The sequence below is a fragment of the Miniopterus natalensis genome, chromosome 14 (assembly GCF_054644295.1).
Source record: "Miniopterus natalensis isolate mMinNat1 chromosome 14, mMinNat1.hap1, whole genome shotgun sequence".
NCBI classification, from domain to species: domain Eukaryota; kingdom Metazoa; phylum Chordata; class Mammalia; order Chiroptera; family Miniopteridae; genus Miniopterus; species Miniopterus natalensis.
The window spans coordinates 36,835,405-36,849,796 of NC_142094.1; the positions used below are offsets into that span (position 1 = coordinate 36,835,405).

Genomic DNA, 14,392 nt, shown 5'->3' on the forward strand with positions numbered 1-14,392 from the left:
GGTTATAGTTTTTTAAAAAATAAACTGTTTTAGGTTTTTTGGGGTTTATTTAAATTATACTGAAGGAATCTGCTCAGAGGTTTTCTTAGAATATGCATACTTTAACTCATTGGTTTTTTTAACTACTTTATTGAGATATGGTTGACATACAAACAACTGTAATTATATTTATCTGCTTGATGAGTTTAGAGATAAGTATGCACCCATGAAACTGTCACATCTGTGCCATAAACCTATTCATCACCTCCCACCCTCTTATTTATTATTATTTGTGATAAGAACACTGAACATTAAATATACTCTCTTAGCAAATTTTAAGTATACAACACAGTATTGGTAGCCATAAGGCACCATGCTGTACAGAAGATCCAGGAACTTATTCGTCTTGTATAACCAAAATTTTGTACCCTTCGACTAATAACCAGTAGCCTCAGCATCACCTGAGAACTTGTTAAAAATGCAAATTATCAAGCCCCAGCCCAGAATCATAAAATCTGGGAGTGGGCCCATCAATATGCGTTTAACAAGTTCTGCAGGTGATTCTGAAGCACACTCAAGTTGGAGAATCACTCTTCTAAGATGATCATATCTGTGGAACTCCTAACAAGTTTCTTTCTCACCTGCCCTATGAGTAGATGAGAAATTTTTATAGCCACTTATGCCAGGGTTTTAAATACTTTTGTGGTTCTGCCCATATGAATTTATTTTTCTATTTCAATGAAAAGTAATTCCAGTAAGTTCTAGTTTAATGCCTATTATGTGTACAAAAGTAAGTACTTTATATATGTACTAGGTTTCATTTTAGCTTTACAGTAACCTTGGAGCAATTTGGAGTGGATATGGGAAGAAAGAATGGGTATAAAGGCTGTCTATTTTGTGGTATGGAAACTACGAGTTAAGTAACTTGCTCAGTCTCACAGCTAATGAGTAGTGGACCTGTGTTCAACTCCAAAGCCTGTGCTTTTTCTAAGATAAAATAGTGTCTGTCTGTCCATCTCTTCCTTTTTAAATCCTCCCTTTCAGCTATACTCTGCTGAACTGACATAATATTTTACCAGTAGTTTTAAACAGGGATGCAAAATATAATCACCAAAAATGGTTAAAGTGACAGATTTTATGTTATATGTATTTACCACAATAAAAAAAGAATAGAATCATCTAGGATGCTGTATAAACATGCACATGCTTAGACTCCACCTGGAGAGGTTTGGTGGGAGTTATGAGGTCTGGGCACAACATTTTGGAAAACCTCTCCAGGTGATGCTGGTATATACTCCTTTGGGTATTACTAACCCATGCTGTTCAACTGGCAGTTAACTATGAACTGTCTTGAAATACAAATTATCTGTTGCCCTCGAGTAAAAGTGCATTGAGGTGGGCAGTAGGGATCATGAGTGCCTCTCCCTGCTTTGATATGGATAAATGAAGTTGCTTTACTCTTCCTTCAAAATATTCCACAAAGGCAAGTCAACTCTTTCTCTCTGTTCAAATCAGAGAGGTTGTTGCTCTCCCATTGAGAAATTCTGTAGCTAACACTGACTGGCTTCCCTGTAGATGTAGAAAGAAGGGCCAGAAGGACCAGCGGGATGACTGACTGCAGCAGCCCTTAACATTATTAAGTACTCCAGCTAGGTGGAAGGAGGAGAAATGGCAAGCCAGTTGGAAGAGGGAGGCAGAGATGGCAGGGCAAGCTGTGTCCCAGGCTCCTGGCAAGGAGTTGGGGGAAAAAACTTTATAAAAGCCTACTAATACCACTTCCCTTCAGCAGGCCAAGGACATTCTATAAAAAGATAAAATTTTAAAATGAGGTAAAAATTTAAAACGTAAGTGAGTTTTTAGTTTTAAATAATCACTTAATACTAGGGAGGAACTAAGTCTCCATTTATTATGGTTACAAGTCTATGAGATAATTTAAGTAGTTCAACAAACCTAAGGAGATAAACATGTTCACACAAATAATTATTGAATTTTTAAAAATAAGTAATTGTATGTCAAGCACTTTGCTAGTCACTAGGGTAGAGTAGTAAAAAATAAATAAATAAATTTTGAACTTAAAACTCTATCAAGCAAAACTTCTCAGAAGACAAGAAGAAATTTCTACACATATATTTGGATCTATCTTTTTCTTATCTGTGTGAACTCATCTACTCTGAGACATCAACTACCGATGCTGATATATCCCAAATCTTTATTTCTGGCATAGTCCTTTCCTCTGAGTTTCAGAATCCTCTTGTATGTCCTCTTGTATGTCCTAAAGCCACCTGGAAACTCAACTTATCTGAAAATGAATGAATGGGATTCTGACAGTCAGTTGTCAAAACAAGAAATATTCTTCACACTTGATTCCCTTTACCCTCATTACCAAAACAAGGACAAAGTCCTAACTGGCCTCTCTCTTTAGTATCTCTTAAAAATGTCCCCTCACTTCCTTCCCCCATGACTGTTCAGGCCCTCATTACTTCTCACCAAGGTCACCAAAGCCCACTCTTAACCATTGTCATAGTGATGATCATTTAAACATCTTACTGTCTTCATCACTCACTCTTCAGCTGACCCAAAATTTCCTTCAGATACTCTAATGCCCACAGGACAAATTAAGGGTAGTTAGGTATGACTGATTTTTGTCCCACTGTCCAACACACACATGTGCAAATACTTGGTTTAGCAGCTTGCTTTCGTGGAATGCACTTCTCCTGTATACCTGGCTAACAAGTTACCCATTCTTCAGAAATCATCTCCAAGATAGGCCACCCACCTGCTACCACAGTCAGATTTGTGTATTCTTAGAGCCCCATACTTGAGTGCTCAATAAAAGCTTATATGAATAAATAAATAGCTGGTCAGTTAATTATTTTATTGTGTTTTTCAGAGATTAAAATGCAGTGAGAGGCATGAAGACAGTGTTGGTTAGGACTTACGGATTTTGAAAAAACTGTCCTCTAAAATACAGGTGGGAGTCATGTGGGTCTTAGGTAGGGAGAGGGAGAGATGCTGGATTGGGGACTAGAGATTGGTGGCTCTAGATTAAGGGATGCTCTATCTCTTGCACTAGGGTTCTAAGGAACTTTTTGAGGTTACGTAGAGTGTATTTGCTGGTGGCTGCATAGGTAGGCTGGTGACTTAAAATGGAAGACTTTTCACTTAAACTAAGAACAAAGGAGCTTTGTTCCAGCAGTTAAAATGTGAAGAATACCATGCATTGGTTCTTAACTCTTTTGTGGTTAGAGTCTGCTTTAAGAATCTGATGATTCTTTTCTCAGAAAAAAAAGGAAGGTTTAGACACAGAATTCTATGGTACAGGATAGGAAAGTTTTCTTCTTTTTGCCCATTCAAAGCCTATGGCATTACCCCCTAACTAAGAATGAATTCTTTGGAAAAACACATTTTTGTACTTAGCTTTTAACTTATGCAAAGAACAAAGGATAATTGATAATTAAATATAGTTGATGTGACAGTTAAGGGACTTGGTGATTTTATGTGGTAATATGGAAGAATGGAGGAATAATTTTTAAGTTATAGAGAACTTTTCATACGTTGATACTTAACGTTTAAAAATCTCGTGCTGCGTATACTTACTATTCAAGGTGCAGTTACCAGACTAGCAGCACCACCTGGGAACTTGTTAGAAGTGCGTATCTGTGGGCCTTACTGTAGACCTACTGAGTCAGAATCTCTGGGGAGAAAGCCAGAAGTCTGTGTAATGACAGGCTCTCCAGGTGATTCTGTGATGCACAAAAATTTGAGAAACACTGCTCTGAACCAGACATTTATAATACTAGCATCTCTTGAAGTAGGCAGTTTGTACTTTTAATCATACAGTAATTAAAATAAATGCTAATGAAAGATTAAACTAATAGCTGTTATTTATTAAATGTCGTATTTGGGGCCATGAGCTTTCTCTTATTGCCTTATTTAATCTTCCCAAGGGCCCTTCTAGTTAGGTGGTATTATTTAATCTTTCAACAAATGTTTGTAGCACCTACATTTTACGAGTTTTTATTCTAGCCAGTGGAAACACAATAAACAAGACAGGCATAGTCTTTGCCCTCCTAGGATTTATGTTCTAATAGGAGAGACAGACAACATACAAGTAAACAATATAATTTCAGACATTGTGTGTATCAAATGCTATGAGGAAAAATAAAATAGAGGAAGGTTTTCCTTGGGAGTTACCCTTTGAGCAGAGACCAAAATAACAGGAAGGAGCAAGCTATGAGAAGGTTTGAAGGCAGAGTGTTTCAGATCCATATTCCAGAATTTTTCACAAAGACTCAGAAAGGTTAAGTGACACAGCTAATAAGTGCTGGAGCTGGGTTCTGCATCCTGGAGAACTGACTTGGGCACATCTTCATATTGTCATTTCCCTCAAATTTTTTCTTTCTGCTTGGCTCTATTTTCTAAAATTTCTCTAACAACATATGAATTTAAAATGTGTATATAATGAGCCTCTTTAACTGTTTTCTTGACTGTATATAGCTGCGATTATATACCCAGTCAGGATCTGAATCTATTATTGATCCTGAATTAAATAGCTATTTTAATGAAGAAAGGATATAAACTGAATTGTCTAATAGTGTATTCTTTATAAAATCTTATTTTTAGTCAAGACCTGTTTTTAATATGAAAATCAAAGGTTTATCAAAGTTTTTGATTCTATCAAAAAACTGTTAGAACTAATAAATGAATTCAGTAAACTTGCAAGATACAAAATCAGTACACAATAATCTGTTGTGTTTCTGTAGACTAACAACAGACTATGAGGAAGAGAAATGAAGACAACAATCCCATTTGCAATTGTAGCAAAAAGAATAAAATACCTAGGAATATAGTTATCCAAGGAGGTGAAAGACCTGTATATTGAAAACAATTAAGACATTAATGAAAGAATTGAAGCAGACACAAGTAAATGGAAAGATATTCCATGCTCATGGATTAGAAGAATTAATATCATTAAAAGAATTAATATCATTAAACTTTAATACCCAAAGCAGTATACAGATTCAGTGCAGCTTCTGTCAAAATCCCAAAAACATTTTATACAGAAATAGAACAAACAAAACTAAATTCTGTGTGGAACCATAAAAGACCCTGAATAGCCAAGGCCATCCTGAAAAAAAAGAACAAAGCTGGAGACTTCATGCTTCCTGATTTCAAACTATATCACAAAACTATAGTAATTAAAACTGTGTGATATTGGCATAAAAATAGACACATCAATGGAACAGAATAGAGAACCCAGAAATAGACATATTTATATGGTTAATTAATTTACAACAAAGGAGCCAAGAATATAAAATGGGCAAAGGACAACCTCTTCAGTAAATGGTGTTGGGAAAATTGGACAGCCACAGCAAAAGAATGAAAGTGGACAACTATCTTATACTGTACAAAAATGAACTCAAAATAGATTAAAGACTTGAAAGTAAAACATGCCTGAAACCATGAAACTCCTAGAAGAAAACATAGGTGGTAAGCTCCTTAACATAGGTCTTGGTGATTTTCTGAATCTAGCATCAAAAGCAAAAATAAACAGATAGGACTATATCAAACTAAAAAGCTTCTGCACAGCACAGGAAACTATCAACAAAACAAAAAGGCAGCCTACTGAATGGGTGAAAATAATTGCAAATCCTATTTCTGATAGGGGCTAATATCCAAAATATAGAAAGAACTCATACAACTCAATAGCAAAAAAAAAAATCTTATTTTTAAAATATGGGCAGAGGATTTAAGTAGACATTTTTCCAAAGAAGCCATACAGATAGCCAACAACAGGCACATGAAAAAGTGCTCAGCATCACCAATCATCAGGGAAATGCAAATCAAAACAATAATGCAGTATCACCTCACAACTGTTAGAATTGCTATTATCAAACACAAGTATCATGTTGGTGAGAATGCGGAGAAAAGGAAATCCTTGTGCGCTCTTGGTGGAATGTAAATTGATGCAGCTACTATGGAAATAGTATGGAGGTTCCTCAAAATTTTAAAAATTGGACTACCATATCCAGCTATTTCACTTCTGGGTATTTATATGAAAAAAAGAAAAACACTAACTCGAAAAGATATGTGAAACCCCCATGTTTATTGCAGCAATATTTACAACAGGCAAGATATGAAAACAACCTAAGTGTCCATCAATGGATGAATAGATAAAGAAAATATGGTGTGTACATGCACAATGAAATATTCACTCATAAGGAAACATGAAATCTTGCCATTTATGACAACGTGAATGGACATGCTAAGTGAAATAAGTTAGAAAAAGACAAATACGTTATGATCTCTTATAGGTGGAATCTAAAAAAAATTGTTTTTAAACCCAAGCTGATAGATACAGAGGATGGATTGGTGGTTGCCAGAGGTGGGGGAGAAACAGGGTGAACTGTTGTTATTGTTTTTTCAGTTTAAATAAATTGTTTATTTTTAAGAAAAAAGGAAAAATATAAAAGGCCTAAGTAGAAGTTATATTAAAGTTTTAGTGGGTATGGATAAAATGTTTTAGGTGATACTAGAAATGAGGTTACTGGTATACTGATGTTACATATTTCAAACAGCATTTTAGCAGAAACTAGTCACTTATTCAAGAAAGTGAGTATAGTGATCATTTTGATGATTTTTAAATAAGAATAATTACAGGTTTTAATCAGTCTAGGTGTCATCTAGTATTAGTAATAATGTTGAAGAAGAATTACATGAGATGTATGGTTCTTTTAGCTTTTGAAACTGCATTAGAGCAGCAATTTTCAATTGGTGTGCCACAAGAATTTTTAAAATATGCAATACCTGACTATTTAGTCAGGGGCACTGACCTCTTTTCCCTTAGATCGTCAAATAAAAAAATGACAGTCAATACAACAATAGCCATCCAGTGTGAATGAATCAAAATTATACCTATTTTTTAGGCCAGATCAGCAACACAATATATTTTTTGTTCCACAGAATTTTGGTAATTAGTTTATGTGTGCTATGAGATGAAAAACGCTGAAAATCTCTGCACTAGATAGTAAAGAATGTTTAAACAGTGGAGCAAAGCTTCATAGTGGACACTAAAAGATAAAACAGATAAAAAATGTTGTCTTTCATATTGGCTTCTGAGAATAAATTATATCTAGGTCAGAATTATACCACCAGTAATGGATTGAAAGAAAATATGTAACCTAAAATACATATTCAGAATTAGAAATGGTCAGCGTACAGGTATGTTTAAAAGTCTAGCAGAGGCTCCATTCGCCTGCTGTCCGCCACCTGCTCACCAGAACTACGCATCCAGAGAGCTCATAGCTCCATTGTGCCGTGTGTGGCATTTGGGCCCTCTTTGGCAGAGATGACTGCCTTTCTGTTCAGTGTCTGAGTGCTATGAAGGTTGCACACAGGGGTCCAGATGCATTTTGCTTTGAGAATGTCAATGGATATACCAACTGCTGCTTTGGATTTCACCGGTTGGCGGTGGTTGACCAGCTGTTTGGAATGCAGCCAATTTGAGTGAAGAAATATCCTTATTTGTGGCTATGTTACAACAGAGAAATCTACAGCCACCAGAAGCTGCAACACCATTTTGAATTTGAATATCAGACCAAAGATGGTGAGATAATCCTTCATCTTTATGACAGAGGAGGAATTGAACAAATGGTTTGTATTTTGGATGGGCATTTGCATTTATTTTCCTGAATACTGCCAGTGAGAAAGTGTTCCTGGGTGGAGATACCTGTGTAGTCAGACCTCTGTTTAAAGCTATGACTAAAGATGGGTTTTTGGCTGTGTCTTCAGAAGCTAAAGGTCTTGTTAATTCAAAGCACTCCATAGCTCCTGTTGTTTTTTTAAAGTGGAGCCTTTTCTTCTGGGACAGACACTATGAGGTTTGGACTTAAAGCCAAATGGCAAAGTTGTGTCAGTGGAAATGGTTAAATATCTCTGCAGAGGTGAGCCTCTGCACGCCCTCTGTGACAGCGTTCTTAGGTTCTCAGTGTACAGGTATGTTTAAGAGTCTAGCAGAGGCCCCATTCGCCTGCTGTTCGCCACCTGCTCACTGCTCACAGCGAACTCCCAGGTTCTAAGATAGAAACCATGAAGAGCAACCTCCGGAATTTTTTTCCAATGACACTAAGAAACATTTGATGACAGACAGAAGGATTGGCTGTCTTTTACAGGGGGCTTGGATTCCAGTTTGGTTGCTGCTACCCTGAGAAGCAGCTGAAAGAGGCCCAAGTCCAATACCCTCTCTAGACATTTGTGGTTGGCATGGAAGACAGTCCTGATTTACTAGCTGCCAGAAAGGTGGCAAATTACATTAGGAGTGAACACCATGAAGTCCTCATTAACTCTGAGCAAGGTATTCAGGTCCTGTATGAGGTCATATTTTCCTTGGAAGCTTATGACATTACAACAGTTCACGCTTCAGTGGGTATGTTGTACTTAATTTCCAAGTACATTCAGAGGAATACAGATAGTGTGGTAATCTCTCGAGAAGGTTCAGATGAACCTACACAGGGTTACATATATTTTCACAAGGCTCCTCCTGAAAAGCTGAGGAGAGTGAGAGGCTTCTGAAGGAACTCTGTTTAATTTCCTCCATGCAGATCAAACTACTGCTGCCCATCGCCTTGAATTGCGAGTCCCATTCCTGGGTCATCGATTTTGTTCCTATTACTTGTCTCTGCCACCATATGAGAACTCCCATGAATGGGATAGAAAAACATCTGAGACATTTGAGGACTCCAGTCTGATGCCTAAAGAGATTCTCTGGTGACCAAAAGAAGCCTTCAGTGATGGCGTAACCTCGGTTAAGAATTCCTGTTCAGAATTTTACAGGAATATATTGAACATCAGGCTTATGATGCCATGATAGCAGCTGCAGCCCAAAAGTTTCCCTCAATACTCCTAAAACTAAAGAAGGCTGTTACTACCGTCATATCTCTGAATGCCAGTACCCAGGCCAGGCTGGCCAGCTGACCCACTACTGGGTGCCTGGGTGGATAAATGCCACTGACCCTCTTGCATACTCTGACCATCACAAGTCAGCCACCAAAGCTTGGGCACTTTCTAAGCTAAATGTTTCTTACTGTGAAGGGTAGAGGGTTTGGGGGCTAGAAGAGTAGCAATGACCGCCATCTACCCAGGAGGTGAAAAAAATTGAAGTCTTAAATTTTTTAAAAAGGGCAGGGGAGTCTAGTAGAAAGGTTGAGTGTAAACATTAAGAATAAGTGCAGTCTATCCTGTAAAAAAGGCAAAAGATAATTTCCATTTCGATACTTTGAAGACTTTTCTTAGCTTCATAACACTGGTTTTTACCAGACTACTATATTATATCAAAATTTTAAATACCAGTAAACAAAAGCTATGTTCCCTCAGAGGCTTAACCATTGACATTTCTTTACTCAACAGAAAATAATCATTGCATTTTAGAAAACTAAAATGGATTTTAGTTTAGATTGAATTAACTCATTTTAGTTGTCAAAAAAATTACTGGTAAACTCAGAATCTCTTCCCTTGGTTTATTTGAAAACATAGGCAGATTTCTAACTTGACTACAATAGTGCACTTGTAAGTCCTTGAATCTTGGCTCCATTTCCTGTTCCTAACCCTGTGTCCTCATTTATTCCACAAATATTCACTGAGCACCTCCTCCTCCAGGTACTATTCGGGGCACCTGGGATACATTAGGCAACATCATAGGCAAAAAGTAAATCATAGTGTATATTAGCAGGTGATAAATGGTATAGAAAAAGGGAGAGCCAAGCTGGGTAAGGGGAATGGGGCAGTCAGTGGGAAGGTGTTACAATTTAAAATAAGCCTGTGTTCAGGGTAGGCCTCATTAAGAAGGTGACATTTGAACAGACTTAGGGAGGTAAAGGACTTACCCAATTATATGTCTGAGGGAAGAGTATTTCAGGTAGAGGGAATAGCAAGACAAAGGGTCTGAGGCAGGCATGTGCCTGACAACCTTGAGAAATTGTCAGGAGGCCAGTGTGGCTGGACAGCAGTGAGCAAAGGAGAGTTCAGAGACGTGATGGGGGTAGATGGGGGCCACAGGCACAGTGCGCAGTTCTCATAGAGCCATTGTAAGGATTTGGCTTTTACTCTAGAGAAATGACCCATTTCAGGTAGGATTTTGAGTAGATGAATGACATTGTCTGATTTATGTTTAAAAGCATCACTCAGACCGCTATTGAAAACAGACCTGTTAAGAGGTGGTTGCAATAGTCCAGGCCAAAAGCGGTGAAGGTTTGCACCAAGGAAGTGCTGGTGGTAAAAGTGGTCCGATTCTGGTTATATTTTGAAGGTAGTGCCAGATTTGCTAATGAACTGCGTGGGGGTCATAAAAGAAAAAGGAGTCAAGGAGTTCAGTCAGTCCTAAAGGATATCTTTAATATTTTGGTCTGAGAAACTGGAGGGATAAAGATGTCATCCAATCATATAGAAAAGGCTGAAGGTGGAAGATCAGGAGGCTATTTTTTGAGACATCCAAATGGAGATGTCCAGTTGGGAGCTGGATGTGAGTCTGGAGATTATCAGCGAATAGATCCCATTTAAATAGTGGGAGTCCCACAGGCGTGAGTGGAGTAAGAGAAGAGGACCAGCAAGGATGGAGCTCGGGCTGAGGAGGAGTCAGTGAGATAGGAAGGAAACAGGGAGTTCTGGGGAGCAGAGTACACGGTGTCGAGGAGGGGGTCAGCTGAGGCACCCGTGTTGAGTCAGATGGGACTGAGCATAGACCACTGGAAGTAGCAGTGGGGGTCATGGATAATCTTATCAGGCATTTTCAGTGGGTGGTACAGAGGGAAAGTGGATAGGTGTGAGAGGATGGAAAATTTTTAATTCCCTGGTTTTGATACTTGTACTATGATTATGTAAGTATCTCATCTTCATGAAGGTTAAAAAAAAGTGAAAAAAAGAACGGGAAGAGGGGAATTGGAGAGAGTGAGTATAGGTAGCTCTGAAATAGCTGGCAAGGGAAGTAGGGTTAACAGGATTTGTGTGTGTTTTTAAGATGGGGAACATGTTTGAATGTTAACGGGAATCTTCAGTAGATAGCAAAAGACTAACATAGGTGACGGGAGAATACTGAAGCAGTGTTTTTCGGTCATTGGGAGGGGATCGAGTACACAGAGCAGAAATTGGCTTTAGATAGGGACTTGAAAGTTCTGGAAACAGGCAAGAGCACAAAGTATAGATGCTAGTAATGTGGTGGTATGAATTTTCTCTGTCTCAGGTGTTTTTCCTTTTGTTTTCAGTAAACTAGGAGGCAAGGTTGTCAGTGGAGAGTGAGATTGGGGAGGAGAGAGGAGAAGGTATGAAGTATTGACAGCATAATGGACTTGGGCATTGAGTATAACCGCTTGGCAGATGAAGTACCCACTTTAGGTTCATGGTCATGAATTTAGAGTGAGAGACAGTCAGTGTGGTGCATGTTTTTCTCCCATAGCTATAATCTTGTAGAAGCAGAGTATGTTGGATTATCCAGGGTTAATAGTTTAACTGAGCAAGTATGAGGAAAAGGGAGGTAGAAAGTTAAAAGAAAGAAGAGCAGAGCTATCAGGAATATGTGTGAAGAAGTGATTATTCTGATGGAGCACAGAATTTATATTTATCAGGAGGGGTATGAGGGCATTGCTGCACTCACTGAGTTACCAAATTCTCCCCTGACCATGGAGTCCCACTTGACTCCATAACTGTCAGTGGAAGACATGTCCTTCCTGGACATTTTCGTCTCCTGGCCTGCTTGATGTAAGATCCTTTTGCTTCGTTGCTGCCTAGCCCTCTGTCGTGTCAAACAATAAAGCATTCTTCTCAGTAGAAAATAATGCTGTCCTTAATGTTCTCCATGAAATTGCAGCTCACGTAGGCCTTTGAAAATGTGCCATGTATAACATAAGAGAAGAAAGGTGTTTATTCATTCTTTAAAATATTGTCAGTTTCATCTGTAAGAATATGTATCAAAATCAGGAACCTGATGCCTCTTCCCCTTGCAGATGACCACAGTTTACTTAAAACTGTTAGCAGATAATAAAGTTTTTAAAGCACACTGTATCAAGTGAATATTAATCAACAAGGGCACATAAAGATGGTGATATGCTTAAGGAAGGAAGAAAAAACTTGCTTCTATGCTGACAGATAAAAACAACTCATTAGGATGGTTTTGCCAAAGGAAATCAGCATTTGATCACTTAATAAACAGAACATTACTGATGAATGACAGCACCAAGGACATGAGAGAAAAGACTATTGTTTTATTATGAATAATAGCAGAATTAGTGCTCACGAAGAGAAATTTGTGTAAGTTATTTTATGTCATCAGGGCTGGGAAGCTAGCTCTCTGATGCTTAGAGCTGTGGGGGGACCATATATCTAAGATAACAACAAATGGTCCTTGCACCTGTTGTAAAGAATACCCTACCACCACCTCTCAAGAACTTGAAAATAAGGATGTAGGATAGCCCTTTATTAAACTATGAAATCAACATACAGTAGTATTTCTGAGCAGGTACCTGCAAAGTAAAGAAACAGAACAAGGTAGCTCCTAGACCAGTGGGACTGCTGGAATTGTATTAACATAAAGTTAAGGAAGGAATGTATGATAGAGAAATGTTGATCAATCTTGGACCCTCCACCCCAGAAAAAGAAGTTTCATACATGCAAGGATAGGCAGTGCCCATTCAGGTGAAAAAATATCTTACTGAAGTTGTAAGACTATCTCTAGGGTTATCATAGCTACAGAGGATTAATTCCAGTGTATAATAAATATTTGCAGTTCCGGTAGCAAGATCATCTGTTATTTAAGATGGACGCATCAGACTAATCATAGTCTGTTCCCATTCAATATTTGATTACTCTGATTCTCCTTGTTAGGCTCTAACTAGTTATAGCTCACATTCATTGAATATTTACAAGTTACCATGCACTTATTTACATGTTTTACCTATATTACTTCATTTAATCCGTACAAGAACCCTGTGAAATAGGTGTCCTTGTTATCTCTCTTGTACATTGAAGGACAAAGTAAGTAATGTGCCTAATGGCAGAGCTGAGATTCAGGTCCAGGCAGTCTGCCTCCAGATTGTCTTTTGTCTAGAACAATTGTGCTGTAATCCCTTGGCCTCCTCATTACAGGAAGAGAATACGTTCATCCCATATTCTTTTGGTTATGTTTTGTCCCATGGCAGTGATTTCCTAATAGTGAATGGTAAAGTGATTTCTGATGTGATTTGGCAGAGGGCCAAATCCTCGAACGGGCCCACCTATCAGAGGTACTTTCCGTTAAGGATTTTGTGGCCAGCTCCTGGCCTCCTTTGGCCAGGATTTCCCAGTTATCTTTTGACTGTTTTGGTAGAGAGCTTTGCAGAGTTAGAGTCCTGGTGCTAATCTCCCAGAGATTCTGATTTGTTTTAGGATGGGGCCCATTATTCTCTTGGTGATTGCGATGCCCATTTCAACTTGAGAACCACTGTTTTAGATGATACATGATTCTCTATTAATTTGTGCAACAACCTTGTTCAAATCTAAGAAATGGTAAAAGGAAGGATTTCACTTAGTAAGCTTTAGGCAGAAGTTTCATGATGTTAGTGATGGGCTAAATATAAAATCAGTTAAAAATAAGAAATCTTGATGCCAGGGACCAAGTGTTATTGACTTTATGACGCCTTACATAGTGGTTTGGATTTTAGGCTTGGAGGTGCACAGCCTGGGGATGGATGCCATCTCTGCTACACAGCTGAGCAGCTGTGGGCCGCCATGGCAGCCTAATCAAGCTCTGCAATACTGCATTCCTCATTTGCCAAAGGGGGATGGTAACAGTTCATACTATCTATAATCTATACAAAGCTCTCTGAGCCCAGAGCCGAATACTTGGTGAGTGCTTAGTAAATGTTAGCACTTGTTGCTATTTAAGCGTTTTTTCCACTGGGGATATCTTTGGTGAACCTAACTCCCTTTCTGACCCAGGTGTTTCTTGTGGCCACAGCACCTATCTGTAGGTGGCTGGTGAGAATGAAGATTCTAATTAGTCTCCATACAGTCTTAACCCAGACTGGGACCTTTTTATCTTGGACCAGTTTAGTTAACCAGTACAGCAGTTGAGCAATTAAAGAGCTTCGCATTAAATATTTAAGATATTTTTTAAATGTGTTTTACAGCTGGTATAAACCAAATTAAAGACTAAGAATCAAAGGGTAGATTTGTAGTGATGAGTTTTGTAAACATCTAAGGGAAAGCACATCCTCACTGAACTTCTGGCTTGGATTTTTTCTCAGCTTCTACTTTGTATAAGGCTGTGCTTTATTTAACAGCTTTTAAAAAGCATATGGGAGATGTCTTTACCACAAGTTTATTTTATTTTATTTTTTTTTAAGATTTTGAGAGAGAGAGAAACATCAGTTGGCTGCCTCCTGCACGC

The 14,392-nt window shown here is 38.2% G+C and overlaps 1 protein-coding gene and 1 pseudogene across 3 annotated transcripts in view; both read left to right on the plus strand.

The window, feature by feature from the left end:
* The window catches only part of PCGF5 (polycomb group ring finger 5), a 96,415-nt gene that overhangs the window by 45,853 nt on the left and 36,170 nt on the right, over window positions 1–14,392 (plus strand). The window lies entirely within an intron of this gene.
* Window positions 7,345–9,635, plus strand: LOC107543339 (asparagine synthetase [glutamine-hydrolyzing]-like; annotated as a pseudogene).